Source organism: Siniperca chuatsi, linkage group LG16, assembly GCF_020085105.1.
Source record: "Siniperca chuatsi isolate FFG_IHB_CAS linkage group LG16, ASM2008510v1, whole genome shotgun sequence".
Lineage (NCBI taxonomy): Eukaryota > Metazoa > Chordata > Actinopteri > Centrarchiformes > Sinipercidae > Siniperca > Siniperca chuatsi.
This window is the reverse complement of record NC_058057.1, coordinates 22,440,024-22,453,481: the sequence shown is the minus strand read 5'-3', so window position 1 is coordinate 22,453,481 and position 13,458 is coordinate 22,440,024. Positions and strand designations below refer to the sequence as shown.

Genomic DNA, 13,458 nt, shown 5'->3' with positions numbered 1-13,458 from the left:
GAAGGAGGTTTCTTTTTATCTTTAACCCGTCGAAACGCCTAAACAAAAAACACCTACCTGCTGCGGAGGTAGCAGAGCTAGCGCTAGCGTTAGCAAGCTATCGTTAAACTTGTATACTGTTAGCTAGCTTGACTGTGCAAAGTTAGCGGAGAGATAACTTGGTTTAGGCTTTTTTTTAAAGACAGAAAAGAATTGTAAATTCAAATTTGTGACCTAATATAAATACGCCTTGTTTGGTGTATGTTAAAGTTAAACATTTAGCTAAAGCTAAAGTTCCTAATCAGACTGCTAACAGAACTTTCACCGACGGTCTCAAAGCAATTAAGAGTATACAACGCTTTCCTTCATAGAAGTATACAGTAGCAAAAAACAGAAATACTCAAATGAAGTACAAGAGGATCGATCGGTTGCTCAGCAATGTAAGTTAAGTTTCCCTTAACTGAATCGGAAGCTGACTTTAGAGTCGGTGAGATCCTTTGTCAAGAGAAAGAAAGTATTGGAGGATGCGGGCATCGATCCGCTACCTCTCGCATGCTAAGCGAGCGCTCTACCATTTGAGCTAATCCCCCGTGATGCAATGCACTTCATGACGTCACATTATATACGGCGATGGCCAGTATGCGTGCTCCACAACGAAAAGCCAATAATTCATCCTTAACCGTAATGAAGTAAAAATGTGAGTACTTGTATTGTGGCACTATAATCACCCATGTAACTCGGCAGGTAAAAGATGAGTGTGAGGTTACAGAAAGAGTTTTATACTCTTAACTGTTAAAAAGTTGAGTGGAGAATCAACGAAGGATGGTCCGGTGTTATGCCAAATTCTGTTACCTGTCTGATTAAGAACTTTAGCTAAATGTTTTCATCATACTTTAACACACTTATTTGGTAGAAGTAGGTATATTTTAGATAGTGCCACAGATTTTCATTCACAATTCCTTTCTGTCTCGATTTTTAAATAAAAGGTTAAACCAACAGTTATCTCCCGGCTAACTTTGCTAACTAGCGCTAGCTCTGCTAAAGCTACCTCCGCAGCAGGTAGGTGTTTTTGTTTAGCGCGTTTCGACTAAAAAAAAACACCTCCTTCGAGCCGGATTTGAACCAGCGACCTAAGGATGTCTTGTGTTGATGTGTGATACTCTACAGTCCTCCGCTCTACCAACTGAGCTATCGAAGGGGCTGGACGTGCCTGCGGACAGAGTATCCAACATGTTGCGGCCATAACTGACCCTTCACCCCGTCTGACAGCTTCATGGTACACAGGAAGTTTCCTTTAACTTTCCCCATAACATGACATTGTTTTTCTTCTGCTTTACAAGATGCCTCCAGGCCAAGATGAAAACCTTCCAGATGGTGAGTTCGTAGCTTTAATCCTGTAGATCATTTTGTGAGTGCTGGTGCAACAAGAAAAGGTAAAGACGGTGTAGTCCCTCATTCGTCCAGGAATGTTCCATCGTAGAAAAGGTTTCAGTCGTAGTCAGCTGGACACTGTTTTCAGAATCAAGACGTTTCGGCTCCCATCCGGAAGTCATTCTCATTGGGGAAACTGGTCTGAGAACTCAGAAATTTAAGCTACTCTGGGTTGCTTAGGCCCTGCCTTCAGGGAGGAATCTTCCTGAGTGTCTGTTGTTTACCCTGCCTAGTTTCACCTGAAACTGACCTTCTTTTGTTTCCATGATGGCCCAGTAATCAGGCCTATTGTTTTCTGGCTGCACCTCCCTCATCACTGTTAAGTACTTGATTAGCATATGATTGGCTTGACCATTGTGTTACTACACTGTGGTAAACGGTTGGCAAGTTGAATCTCAGACCACCATTTCTGTTTAAAGAGGGGTTTTCTTTTTTCACAAAATGGCTTCTTTGGCTCCTCTTTCAAACCTATTGAGACTTCTCTCAACTTAGAATCTTTCAAAGATTCTAAATAGGGCTGGGCAAGTTAACGCGTTTTTATCGCGTTAACGCATTAATTAATTAACGCCGACAATTAGTTTATCGCGCGTTAACGTACTTTTTCTTTTGAAAGTCTGTTGCTCACTGCGTTTGAATACACATAGACAGACTGTAATAATACAGCGAATACAACACAAACCATGGCTCAATGACCAATGAATTGTGAATGGAAATTTGTCACCCTATCTTAATAAACCAAGTGTGGTAACTTCTAAGCCAAATAAGCATTATGTGTGTTATGTTATGTGTGTTAAAGTATGATAAAAACATTTAGCTAAAGTTCCTAATCAGTACTCATAGAACAAGTACTCGCATTTTGACTTGCTGGGGTAACACGAAAGTTTCATACATAAACAAGCGGTGTACTAATAAAGTAATAAGTAAAGAGAAAAAGCAACGTTTGGACCGACAAGGAACCATGCATGTATTATACATTGTTCTGGTTATACGTCCATGCAAGGAACCCAATCGCACTTCACTTCCTCTCGTTGTAGTGCGTCACGGGGGATTAGCTCAAATGGTAGAGCGCTCGCTTAGCATGCGAGAGGTAGCTGGATCGATGCCCGCATCCTCCACGTTACTCATTTACAATTCTTTTCTGTCGTTTTTTTAAATAAGAGCCTACACCAAACCTAAGCCAAGTTATGCTCCACTAACTTTGCACAGTCAAGCTAGCTAACAGTAAACAAGCGCAATCATAGCTTGCTAGCGCTAGCTCTGCTAAGCTATCTCCGTAGCAGGTAGGCGATTTCGGGGGTTTGACAGGCTAAAGATAAACACAATAAACACCTCCTTCGAGCCGGATTTGAACCAGCGACCTAAGGATGTCTTGTGTTGATACTCTACAGTCCTCCGCTCTACCAACTGAGCTATCGAAGGGGCTGGACGTGCCTGCGGACAGAGTATCCAACATGTTGCGGCCATAACTGACCCTTCACCCCGTCTGACAGCTTCATGGTACACAGGAAGTTTCCTTTAACTTTCCCCATAACATGACATTGTTTTTCTTCTGCTTTACAAGATGCCTCCAGGCCAAGATGAAAACCTTCCAGATGGTGAGTTCGTAGCTTTAATCCTGTAGATCATTTTGTGAGTGCTGGTGCAACAAGAAAAGGTAAAGACGGTGTAGTCCCTCATTCGTCCAGGAATGTTCCATCGTAGAAAAGGTTTCAGTTGTAGTCATCTGGACACTGTTTTCAGAATCAAGACGTTTCGGCTCCCATCCGGAAGTCATTCTCATTGGGGAAACTGGTCTGAGAACTCAGAAATTTAAGCTACTCTGGGTTGCTTAGGCCCTGCCTTCAGGGAGGAATCTTCCTGAGTGTCTGTTGTTTACCCTGCCTAGTTTCACCTGAAACTGACCTTCTTTTGTTTCCATGATGGCCCAGTAATCAGGCCTATTGTTTTCTGGCTGCACCTCCCTCATCACTGTTAAGTACTTGATTAGCATATGATTGGCTTGACCATTGTGTTACTACACTGTGGTAAACGGTTGGCAAGTTGAATCTCAGACCACCATTTCTGTTTAAAGAGGGGTTTTCTTTTTTCACAAAAATGGCTTCTTTGGCTCCTCTTTCAAACCTATTGAGACTTCTCTCAACTTAGAATCTTTCAAAGATTCTAAGTAGGGCTGGGCAAGTTAACGCGTTTTTATCGCGTTAACGCATTAATTAATTAACGCCGACAATTAGTTTATCGCGCGTAACGCGTACTTTTCTTTTGAAAGTCTGTTGCTCACTGCGTTTGAATACACATAGACAGACTGTAATAATACAGCGAATACAACACAAACCATGGCTCAATGACCAATGAATTGTGAATGGAAATTTGTCACCCTATCTTAATAAACCAAGTGTGGTAACTTCTAAGCCAAATAAGCATTATGTGTGTTATGTTATGTGTGTTAAAGTATGATAAAAACATTTAGCTAAAGTTCCTTATCAGTACTCATAGAACAAGTACTCGCATTTTGACTTGCTGGGGTAACAAGAAAGTTTCATACATAAACAAGCGGTGTACTAATAAAGTAATAAGTAAAGAGAAAAAGCAACGTTTGGACCGACAAGGAACCATGCATGTATTATACATTGTTCTGGTTATACGTCCATGCAAGGAACCCAATCGCACTTCACTTCCTCTCGTTGTAGTGCGTCACGGGGGATTAGCTCAAATGGTAGAGCGCTCGCTTAGCATGCGAGAGGTAGCGGGATCGATGCCCGCATCCTCCACATCAGTCATTTCTTGCTCTCTATAACAACACGATTGTATTATAACAAGATAAACCAATCATATCTGTTTGTCTTTACTCTAATGGAAGAGGGTAAGTCACATTTTTTGTAACTTTACAACTTTCTGTCTCTACAAAAAAAAGCCTACACCAAACTTAAACCAAGTTATGCTCCACTAACTTTGCACAGTCAAGTTAGCTAACAGTATACAAGTGTAATGATAGCTTGCTAACGAAGACACAAAAAGCAGGTTGTAAAGCAAAAAAACGATGCCAGGTGGGTGTAAGGCATGCTCTTATAAAGCGTCACGCCCTTCGATAACATCCTTATGTCGCTGGTTCAAATCTGGCTCGAAGGAGGTGATTGTTTTTTTTATCTTTAACACGTCGAAACGCCCCCAAAAACACCTACCGGCTGCGGAGGTAGCTTAGCCGAGCAAGCTATCGTTACACTTGTATACTGTTAGCTAGCTTGACTGTGCAAAGTTAGCTTAGCGATAACTGTTGGTGTAGGCTTTTACTAAAAAAAATTAAAATAAAAAGAGAGAAAAGAATTGTGAATGGAAATTTGTGACCCTATCTAAATAAACCAAGTTAAACCATCTCCAGGAGTCAAAGAAGCCATTTTTGTGAAAAAAGAAAACCCCTCTTTGAACAGAAATGGTGGTCTGAGATTCAACCTGCCAATGATCTACCACAGTGTATTATCACCATGGTCAAGCCAATCATATGCTAATCAGGTACTTAACAGTGATGAGGGAGGTGCAGCCAAAAAGCAGGCGTATTTAGATTAGGTCACACATTTTAATTTACAATTCTTTTCTGTCTTTTTTTTAAATAAGAGCCTACACCTAACCTAAGCCAAATTATGCTCCACTAACTTTGCACAGTCAAGCTAGCTAACAGTATACAAGTGCAATGATAGCTTGCTAGCGTGGTTTTGACAGGCTAAAGATAAACACAATAAACACCTCCTTCGAGCTGGATTTGAACCAGCGACCTAAGTTTCTGGGTAAAACAGCAGAAACTCAGGAAGACTCCTTCCTGAGGGCAGGGCTTAAGTAACACAGATTAGCTTAAATTTCTGAGTTCTCAGACCATTTTTCACAATTGAGAATGACTTCAGTAAACAAGCGCAATCATAGCTTGCTAGCGCTAGCTCTGCTAAGCTATCTCCGTAGCAGGTAGGCGATTTCGGGGTTTTGACAGGCTTCTTTTCTTTTCTGTCGTTTTTTTAAATAAGAGCCTACACCAAACCTAAGCCAAGTTATGCTCCACTAACTTTGCACAGTCAAGCTAGCTAACAGTAAACAAGCGCAATCATAGCTTGCTAGCGCTAGCTCTGCTAAGCTATCTCCGTAGCAGGTAGGCGATTTCGGCTAAAGATAAACACCTCCTTCGAGCCGGATTTGAACCAGCGACCTAAGGATGTCTTGTGTTGATACTCTACAGTCCTCCGCTCTACCAACTGAGCTATCGAAGGGGCTGGACGTGCCTGCGGACAGAGTATCCAACATGTTGCGGCCATAACTGACCCTTCACCCCGTCTGACAGCTTCATGGTACACAGGAAGTTTCCTTTAACTTTCCCCATAACATGACATTGTTTTTCTTCTGCTTTACAAGATGCCTCCAGGCCAAGATGAAAACCTTCCAGATGGTGAGTTCGTAGCTTTAATCCTGTAGATCATTTTGTGAGTGCTGGTGCAACAAGAAAAGGTAAAGACGGTGTAGTCCCTCATTCGTCCAGGAATGTTCCATCGTAGAAAAGGTTTCAGTCGTAGTCAGCTGGACACTGTTTTCAGAATCAAGACGTTTCGGCTCCCATCCGGAAGTCATTCTCATTGGGGAAACTGGTCTGAGAACTCAGAAATTTAAGCTACTCTGGGTTGCTTAGGCCCTGCCTTCAGGGAGGAATCTTCCTGAGTGTCTGTTGTTTACCCTGCCTAGTTTCACCTGAAACTGACCTTCTTTTGTTTCCATGATGGCCCAGTAATCAGGCCTATTGTTTTCTGGCTGCACCTCCCTCATCACTGTTAAGTACTTGATTAGCATATGATTGGCTTGACCATTGTGTTACTACACTGTGGTAAACGGTTGGCAAGTTGAATCTCAGACCACCATTTCTGTTTAAAGAGGGGTTTTCTTTTTTCACAAAATGGCTTCTTTGGCTCCTCTTTCAAACCTATTGAGACTTCTCTCAACTTAGAATCTTTCAAAGATTCTAAATAGGGCTGGGCAAGTTAACGCGTTTTTATCGCGTTAACGCATTAATTAATTAACGCCGACAATTAGTTTATCGCGCGTTAACGTACTTTTTCTTTTGAAAGTCTGTTGCTCACTGCGTTTGAATACACATAGACAGACTGTAATAATACAGCGAATACAACACAAACCATGGCTCAATGACCAATGAATTGTGAATGGAAATTTGTCACCCTATCTTAATAAACCAAGTGTGGTAACTTCTAAGCCAAATAAGCATTATGTGTGTTATGTTATGTGTGTTAAAGTATGATAAAAACATTTAGCTAAAGTTCCTTATCAGTACTCATAGAACAAGTACTCGCATTTTGACTTGCTGGGGTAACAAGAAAGTTTCATACATAAACAAGCGGTGTACTAATAAAGTAATAAGTAAAGAGAAAAAGCAACGTTTGGACCGACAAGGAACCATGCATGTATTATACATTGTTCTGGTTATACGTCCATGCAAGGAACCCAATCGCACTTCACTTCTCTCTCGTTGTAGTGCGTCACGGGGATTAGCTCAAATGGTAGAGCGCCGCTTAGCATGCGAGAGGTAGCGGGATCGATGCCCGCATCCTCCACATCAGTCATTTCTTGCTCTCTATAACAACACGATTGTATTATAACAAGATAAACCAATCATATCTGTTTGTCTTTACTCTAATGGAAGAGGGTAAGTCACATTTTTTGTAACTTTACAACTTTCTGTCTCTACAAAAAAAAGCCTACACCAAACTTAAACCAAGTTATGCTCCACTAACTTTGCACAGTCAAGTTAGCTAACAGTATACAAGTGTAATGATAGCTTGCTAACGAAGACACAAAAAGCAGGTTGTAAAGCAAAAAAACGATGCCAGGTGGGTGTAAGGCATGCTCTTATAAAGCGTCACGCCCTTCGATAACATCCTTATGTCGCTGCTTCAAATCTGGCTCGAAGGAGGTGATTGTTTTTTTTATCTTTAACACGTCGAAACGCCCCCAAAAACACCTACCGGCTGCGGAGGTAGCTTAGCCGAGCAAGCTATCGTTACACTTGTATACTGTTAGCTAGCTTGACTGTGCAAAGTTAGCTTAGCGATAACTGTTGGTGTAGGCTTTTACTAAAAAAAATTAAAATAAAAAGAGAGAAAAGAATTGTGAATGGAAATTTGTGACCCTATCTAAATAAACCAAGTTAAACCATCTCCAGGAGTCAAAGAAGCCATTTTTGTGAAAAAAGAAAACCCCTCTTTGAACAGAAATGGTGGTCTGAGATTCAACCTGCCAATGATCTACCACAGTGTATTATCACCATGGTCAAGCCAATCATATGCTAATCAGGTACTTAACAGTGATGAGGGAGGTGCAGCCAAAAAGCAGGCGTATTTAGATTAGGTCACACATTTTAATTTACAATTCTTTTCTGTCTTTTTTTTTAAATAAGAGCCTACACCTAACCTAAGCCAAATTATGCTCCACTAACTTTGCACAGTCAAGCTAGCTAACAGTATACAAGTGCAATGATAGCTTGCTAGCGTGGTTTTGACAGGCTAAAGATAAACACAATAAACACCTCCTTCGAGCTGGATTTGAACCAGCGACCTAAGTTTCTGGGTAAAACAGCAGAAACTCAGGAAGACTCCTTCCTGAGGGCAGGGCTTAAGTAACACAGATTAGCTTAAATTTCTGAGTTCTCAGACCATTTTTCACAATTGAGAATGACTTCAGTAAACAAGCGCAATCATAGCTTGCTAGCGCTAGCTCTGCTAAGCTATCTCCGTAGCAGGTAGGCGATTTCGGGGTTTTGACAGGCTTCTTTTCTTTTCTGTTGTTTTTTTAAATAAGAGCCTACACCAAACCTAAGCCAAGTTATGCTCCACTAACTTTGCACAGTCAAGCTAGCTAACAGTAAACAAGCGCAATCATAGCTTGCTAGCGCTAGCTCTGCTAAGCTATCTCCGTAGCAGGTAGGCGATTTCGGCTAAAGATAAACACAATAAACACCTCCTTCGAGCCGGATTTGAACCAGCGACCTAAGGATGTCTTGTGTTGATACTCTACAGTCCTCCGCTCTACCAACTGAGCTATCGAAGGGGCTGGACGTGCCTGCGGACAGAGTATCCAACATGTTGCGGCCATAACTGACCCTTCACCCCGTCTGACAGCTTCATGGTACACAGGAAGTTTCCTTTAACTTTCCCCATAACATGACATTGTTTTTCTTCTGCTTTACAAGATGCCTCCAGGCCAAGATGAAAACCTTCCAGATGGTGAGTTCGTAGCTTTAATCCTGTAGATCATTTTGTGAGTGCTGGTGCAACAAGAAAAGGTAAAGACGGTGTAGTCCCTCATTCGTCCAGGAATGTTCCATCGTAGAAAAGGTTTCAGTCGTAGTCATCTGGACACTGTTTTCAGAATCAAGACGTTTCGGCTCCCATCCGGAAGTCATTCTCATTGGGGAAACTGGTCTGAGAGCATGCGAGAGGTAGCGGGATCGATGCCCGCATCCTCCACGTTACTCATTTACAATTCTTTTCTGTCGTTTTTTTAAATAAGAGCCTACACCAAACCTAAGCCAAGTTATGCTCCACTAACTTTGCACAGTCAAGCTAGCTAACAGTAAACAAGCGCAATCATAGCTTGCTAGCGCAGGCTTGGCTAAGCTACCTCCGCAGCAGGTAGTTGTTTTCGGGGGTTTTGAAAGTTGTAAAGTTACAAAAAAAATGTGACTTATCCTTGTCCATTAGAGTAAAGACAAACATCTAGACTGGGAAACTGAGAAATACTGCTTTTGAGTTTACTTTGTCAGCAGGCATAACACAGGATACCAAAATGTTAAACATGTAAAGGGTTAAGGCAGGCAGTGTAAGTATAGTACTCATTACTACTTACTACTCTGAAATGTAGTGGAGTGGAAGTAAATACTCAAGTAAAGTACCTCAAAATACAGTACTTGTATTACTCTATTGAGAGCGAGAAATGAATAATGTGGGGAATGCAGGCATCGATCCCGCTACCTCTCGCATGCTAAGCGAGCGCTCTACTATTTGAGATTATTCCCCGAGATACACTACACCAACAGGAAGTGAAGTGTGATTGGGTTCCTTGCATGGATGTATAAATCAAAAATGGCTTCTTTGAATCCTCTTTCAAACCAACTCTTCTCTCTACTTAGAATCTTTGAAAGATTAGAAGTTACCAAACTTGGTTTATCGTAGAAAAGCTTTCAATCATAGTCATCTGGACACTGTTTTCAGAATCAAGACGTTTCGGCTCCCATCCGGAAGTCATTCTCAATTGTGAAACTGGTCTGAGAACTCAGAAATTTAAGCTAATCTGTGTTACTTAAGCCCTGCCCTCAGGAAGGAGTCTTCCTGAGTTTCTGCTGTTTTACCCAGAAACTTAGGTCGCTGGTTCAAATCCGGCTCGAAGGAGGTGTTTATTGTGTTTATCTTTAGCCTGTCAAAACCACGAAAACGCCTACCTGCTGCGGAGGTAGCTTAGCAGAGCTAGCGCTAGCAAGCTATCATTGCACTTGTATACTGTTAGCTAGCTTGACTGTGCAAAGTTAGTGGAGCATAACTTGGCTTAGGCTCTTATTTAAAAAAAAAAGACAGAAAAGAATTGTAAATTAAAATGTGTGATCTAATCTAAATACGCCTTGTTTGGTGTATGTTAAAGTAAAGCATTTAGCTAAAGCTAAAGTTCCTAATCAGACAGCTAACAGAATTTGGCAGAATTTTCACCCAAGGTCTTAAAGCAATTAAGAGTATACAACACTTTCCTTCATAGAAGAGAAGTATACAGTAGCAAAAAATAGAAATACTCAAATGAAGTACAAGAGGAGAATCAGTTGCTCAGCAATGTAAGTTAAGTTTCCCTTAACTGCCGAATCATGTTGTTATAGAGAGCGAGAAACGAATGAGTAACGTGGAGGATGCGGGCATCGATCCCGCTACCCGGCTAGAATAAAGTAATATATAAATATTATTTTATATTGGGAATGCAACCAAAACTTGATAGTAAGAGGGTGGAAAACTGAATAAAAGACAGAAAGTTGTAAAGTTACAAAAAATGTGACTTATCCTTGTCCATTAGAGTAAGTAAAGTACTTCAAAATGATCTACAGGATTAAAGCTACGAACTCACCATCTGGAAGGTTTTCATCTTGGCCTGGAGGCATCTTGTAAAGCAGAAGAAAAACGATGTCAGGAGACAGAGACGGTGACATCCTAGAAATGGACAGAGATGGACGACGCTTAAGTTAGCTTCTGATTCGGCAGTTATGGGGAAAGTTAAAAGAAACTTCCCGTGTACCATGAAGCTGTCAGTGAAGGGTCAGTTCTAGCCGCAACACTCCCCCCTCCAGCCCCTTCGATAGCTCAGTTGGTAGAGCGGAGGACTGTAGAGTAATAGCACAAGACATCCTTAGGTCGCTGGTTCAAATCCGGCTCGAAGGAGGTTTCTTTTTTATCTTTAACCCGTCGAAACGCCTAAACAAAAAACACCTACCTGCTGCGGAGGTAGCAGAGCTAGCGCTAGCGTTAGCAAGCTATCGTTAAACTTGTATACTGTTAGCTAGCTTGACTGTGCAAAGTTAGCGGAGAGATAACTTGGTTTAGGCTTTTTTTTAAAGACAGAAAAGAATTGTAAATTCAAATTTGTGACCTAATATAAATACGCCTTGTTTGGTGTATGTTAAAGTTAAACATTTAGCTAAAGCTAAAGTTCCTAATCAGACTGCTAACAGAACTTTCACCGACGGTCTCAAAGCAATTAAGAGTATACAACGCTTTCCTTCATAGAAGTATACAGTAGCAAAAAACAGAAATACTCAAATGAAGTACAAGAGGATCGATCGGTTGCTCAGCAATGTAAGTTAAGTTTCCCTTAACTGAATCGGAAGCTGACTTTAGAGTCGGTGAGATCCTTTGTCAAGAGAAAGAAAGTATTGGAGGATGCGGGCATCGATCCCGCTACCTCTCGCATGCTAAGCGAGCGCTCTACCATTTGAGCTAATCCCCCGTGATGCAATGCACTTCATGACGTCACATTATATACGGCGATGGCCAGTATGCGTGCTCCACAACGAAAAGCCAATAATTCATCCTTAACCGTAATGAAGTAAAAATGTGAGTACTTGTATTGTGGCACTATAATCACCCATGTAACTCGGCAGGTAAAAGATGAGTGTGAGGTTACAGAAAGAGTTTTATACTCTTAACTGTTAAAAAGTTGAGTGGAGAATCAACGAAGGATGGTCCGGTGTTATGCCAAATTCTGTTACCTGTCTGATTAAGAACTTTAGCTAAATGTTTTCATCATACTTTAACACACTTATTTGGTAGAAGTAGGTGTATTTTAGATAGTGCCACAGATTTTCATTCACAATTCCTTTCTGTCTCGATTTTTAAATAAAAGGTTAAACCAACAGTTATCTCCCGGCTAACTTTGCTAACGCTAGCGCTAGCTCTGCTAAGCTACCTCCGCAGCAGGTAGGTGTTTTTTGTTTAGGCGTTTCGACGGGTAAAAAAGAAACACCTCCTTCGAGCCGGATTTGAACCAGCGACCTAAGGATGTCTTGTGTTGATGTGTGATACTCTACAGTCCTCCGCTCTACCAACTGAGCTATCGAAGGGGCTGGAGGTCTCTGCGGACAGAGTATCCAACATGTTGCGGCCAAAACTGAACCTACAGTACAAGAACTGGGGGGGTGTAGATTTTATCAAAAATCTGTTTCAAAACTTAAATTAAAATTTAAATTTACTGTACTTTCTGCTCATTCAGCCTGGTGGCCCCTATCGCACCGCTTTTAGCATTTTTTCTGAAAAAGGCCTTGTCACTCAGAAATTTTAATTTTAAAAACTTAATTTGTGGTCTGATGAACAGTAAATTCATCAAATTCAGCCCCATATCGCTAGTTTAACCAAAATCAGTGAATACAGTTATAAAGTGTATTTGTTCTTGCACAGTAATCCAGTACACCCTACCTAAATACACCTCGTTTGATAACATCTACCAAATAAGCGTTAAGTGTGTGTTAAAGTATGATAAAAACATTTGGCCAAAGGCGGAGATTTCACTGCTTTTTTCACATCTAGACCTTCACATCTATCCCAGAAAAGCCAGAGACTCTTTTAAACACAGCTTCAGATTTATGAAACCTTTATTCTATTATTAGAATAAAGTAATATATAAATATTATTTTATATTAGCAATGCTGCCAAAAGTTGCAGCAGTACTTTCTAACAGTGACAGTAGGAGGGTGGGAAACTGAGAAATACTGCTTTTGAACCAAAAGGAGACTCGAAAAGCAGGTTATTGCAACAATGCTGCATGGCCAGATTAACTTGTTAATGGATCCTGGTGCAAAGAATTTACCCTATTGACCCCCCAGCCCCACATCCCTCCTCCAACCCTCCAAGTTCCCAAGTACAGACACACAGTAAGCTACACGTGGCAGCTTCATTAAACACCCAGAGACCAAAACCCCTTCGATGGAATAATGCAACCTCTCACCAGGTTTTCTGTGTGCGCATTATTTTGTGGTAATTTGATCAAACAGCTGTATATAGGAATATGCATCTTGTGGGCACAATATAAACAAAGGTCTTGAAAACTAGATTTTGACACATGGCCCCTCTACAAGACAGGGCCATGAAATGAGCTAATATTGCAGGACCTGCCTTGGTTTATATTGTACTTAAATGGTACAAATACCCTAATAAAATGTCTGTAAAATAAAATTAGCAAAAACCAATTGGAGGGACCTGCTTTTCCCAGTGGGTAATCCAGCCTTGTGATGTAATTTATATGATGTAAAATGTAAATGTGTTTTATTCATGAGATTTTTCTAAACCATGTTTGTTTCCTGTGACCTACATTTTGACACAATCCTGGTAGAAAGCCATAATCCTGTTGTGCCAAATAAGATGTGTCTACCGTCTACTGGTGGGAAATTTAACGAATCGTAAACTTAATTTTTCATTAATAAAATGTTGTGGTTTCAGGCATCTGTGTCAATGATAATGAAAGGCGCATAACAATAAAGAA

The 13,458-nt window shown here is 40.9% G+C and overlaps 8 non-coding genes across 8 annotated transcripts; 2 read left to right on the top strand and 6 right to left on the bottom strand.

Moving 5' to 3' along the window:
* Positions 1 to 1,081: 1,081 nt before the first annotated feature.
* Positions 1,082 to 1,177, bottom strand: trnay-gua. Its single transcript has 2 exons — positions 1,141 to 1,177; positions 1,082 to 1,117 (listed from the first exon to the last, which is right to left on the bottom strand). It is a non-coding gene; the product is annotated as a tRNA-Tyr (tRNA).
* A 1,563-nt stretch (positions 1,178 to 2,740) lies between these two features.
* Positions 2,741 to 2,829, bottom strand: trnay-gua. The gene is given in 2 exon segments: positions 2,741 to 2,776; positions 2,793 to 2,829. It is a non-coding gene; the product is annotated as a tRNA-Tyr (tRNA).
* Positions 2,830 to 4,105: 1,276 nt separating this feature from the next.
* trnaa-agc lies at positions 4,106 to 4,178 on the top strand. Its single transcript has one exon. It is a non-coding gene; the product is annotated as a tRNA-Ala (tRNA).
* A 1,393-nt stretch (positions 4,179 to 5,571) lies between these two features.
* Positions 5,572 to 5,660, bottom strand: trnay-gua. Its single transcript is given in 2 exon segments — positions 5,572 to 5,607; positions 5,624 to 5,660. It is a non-coding gene; the product is annotated as a tRNA-Tyr (tRNA).
* Positions 5,661 to 8,410: 2,750 nt separating this feature from the next.
* trnay-gua lies at positions 8,411 to 8,499 on the bottom strand. Its single transcript is given in 2 exon segments — positions 8,411 to 8,446; positions 8,463 to 8,499. It is a non-coding gene; the product is annotated as a tRNA-Tyr (tRNA).
* A 2,277-nt stretch (positions 8,500 to 10,776) lies between these two features.
* Positions 10,777 to 10,865, top strand: trnay-gua. The gene is given in 2 exon segments: positions 10,777 to 10,813; positions 10,830 to 10,865. It is a non-coding gene; the product is annotated as a tRNA-Tyr (tRNA).
* A 492-nt stretch (positions 10,866 to 11,357) lies between these two features.
* Positions 11,358 to 11,430, bottom strand: trnaa-agc. The gene has a single exon. It is a non-coding gene; the product is annotated as a tRNA-Ala (tRNA).
* A 517-nt stretch (positions 11,431 to 11,947) lies between these two features.
* On the bottom strand, positions 11,948 to 12,043 carry trnay-gua. Its single transcript has 2 exons — positions 12,007 to 12,043; positions 11,948 to 11,983 (listed from the first exon to the last, which is right to left on the bottom strand). It is a non-coding gene; the product is annotated as a tRNA-Tyr (tRNA).
* Between the last annotated feature and the right edge of the window lie 1,415 nt (positions 12,044 to 13,458).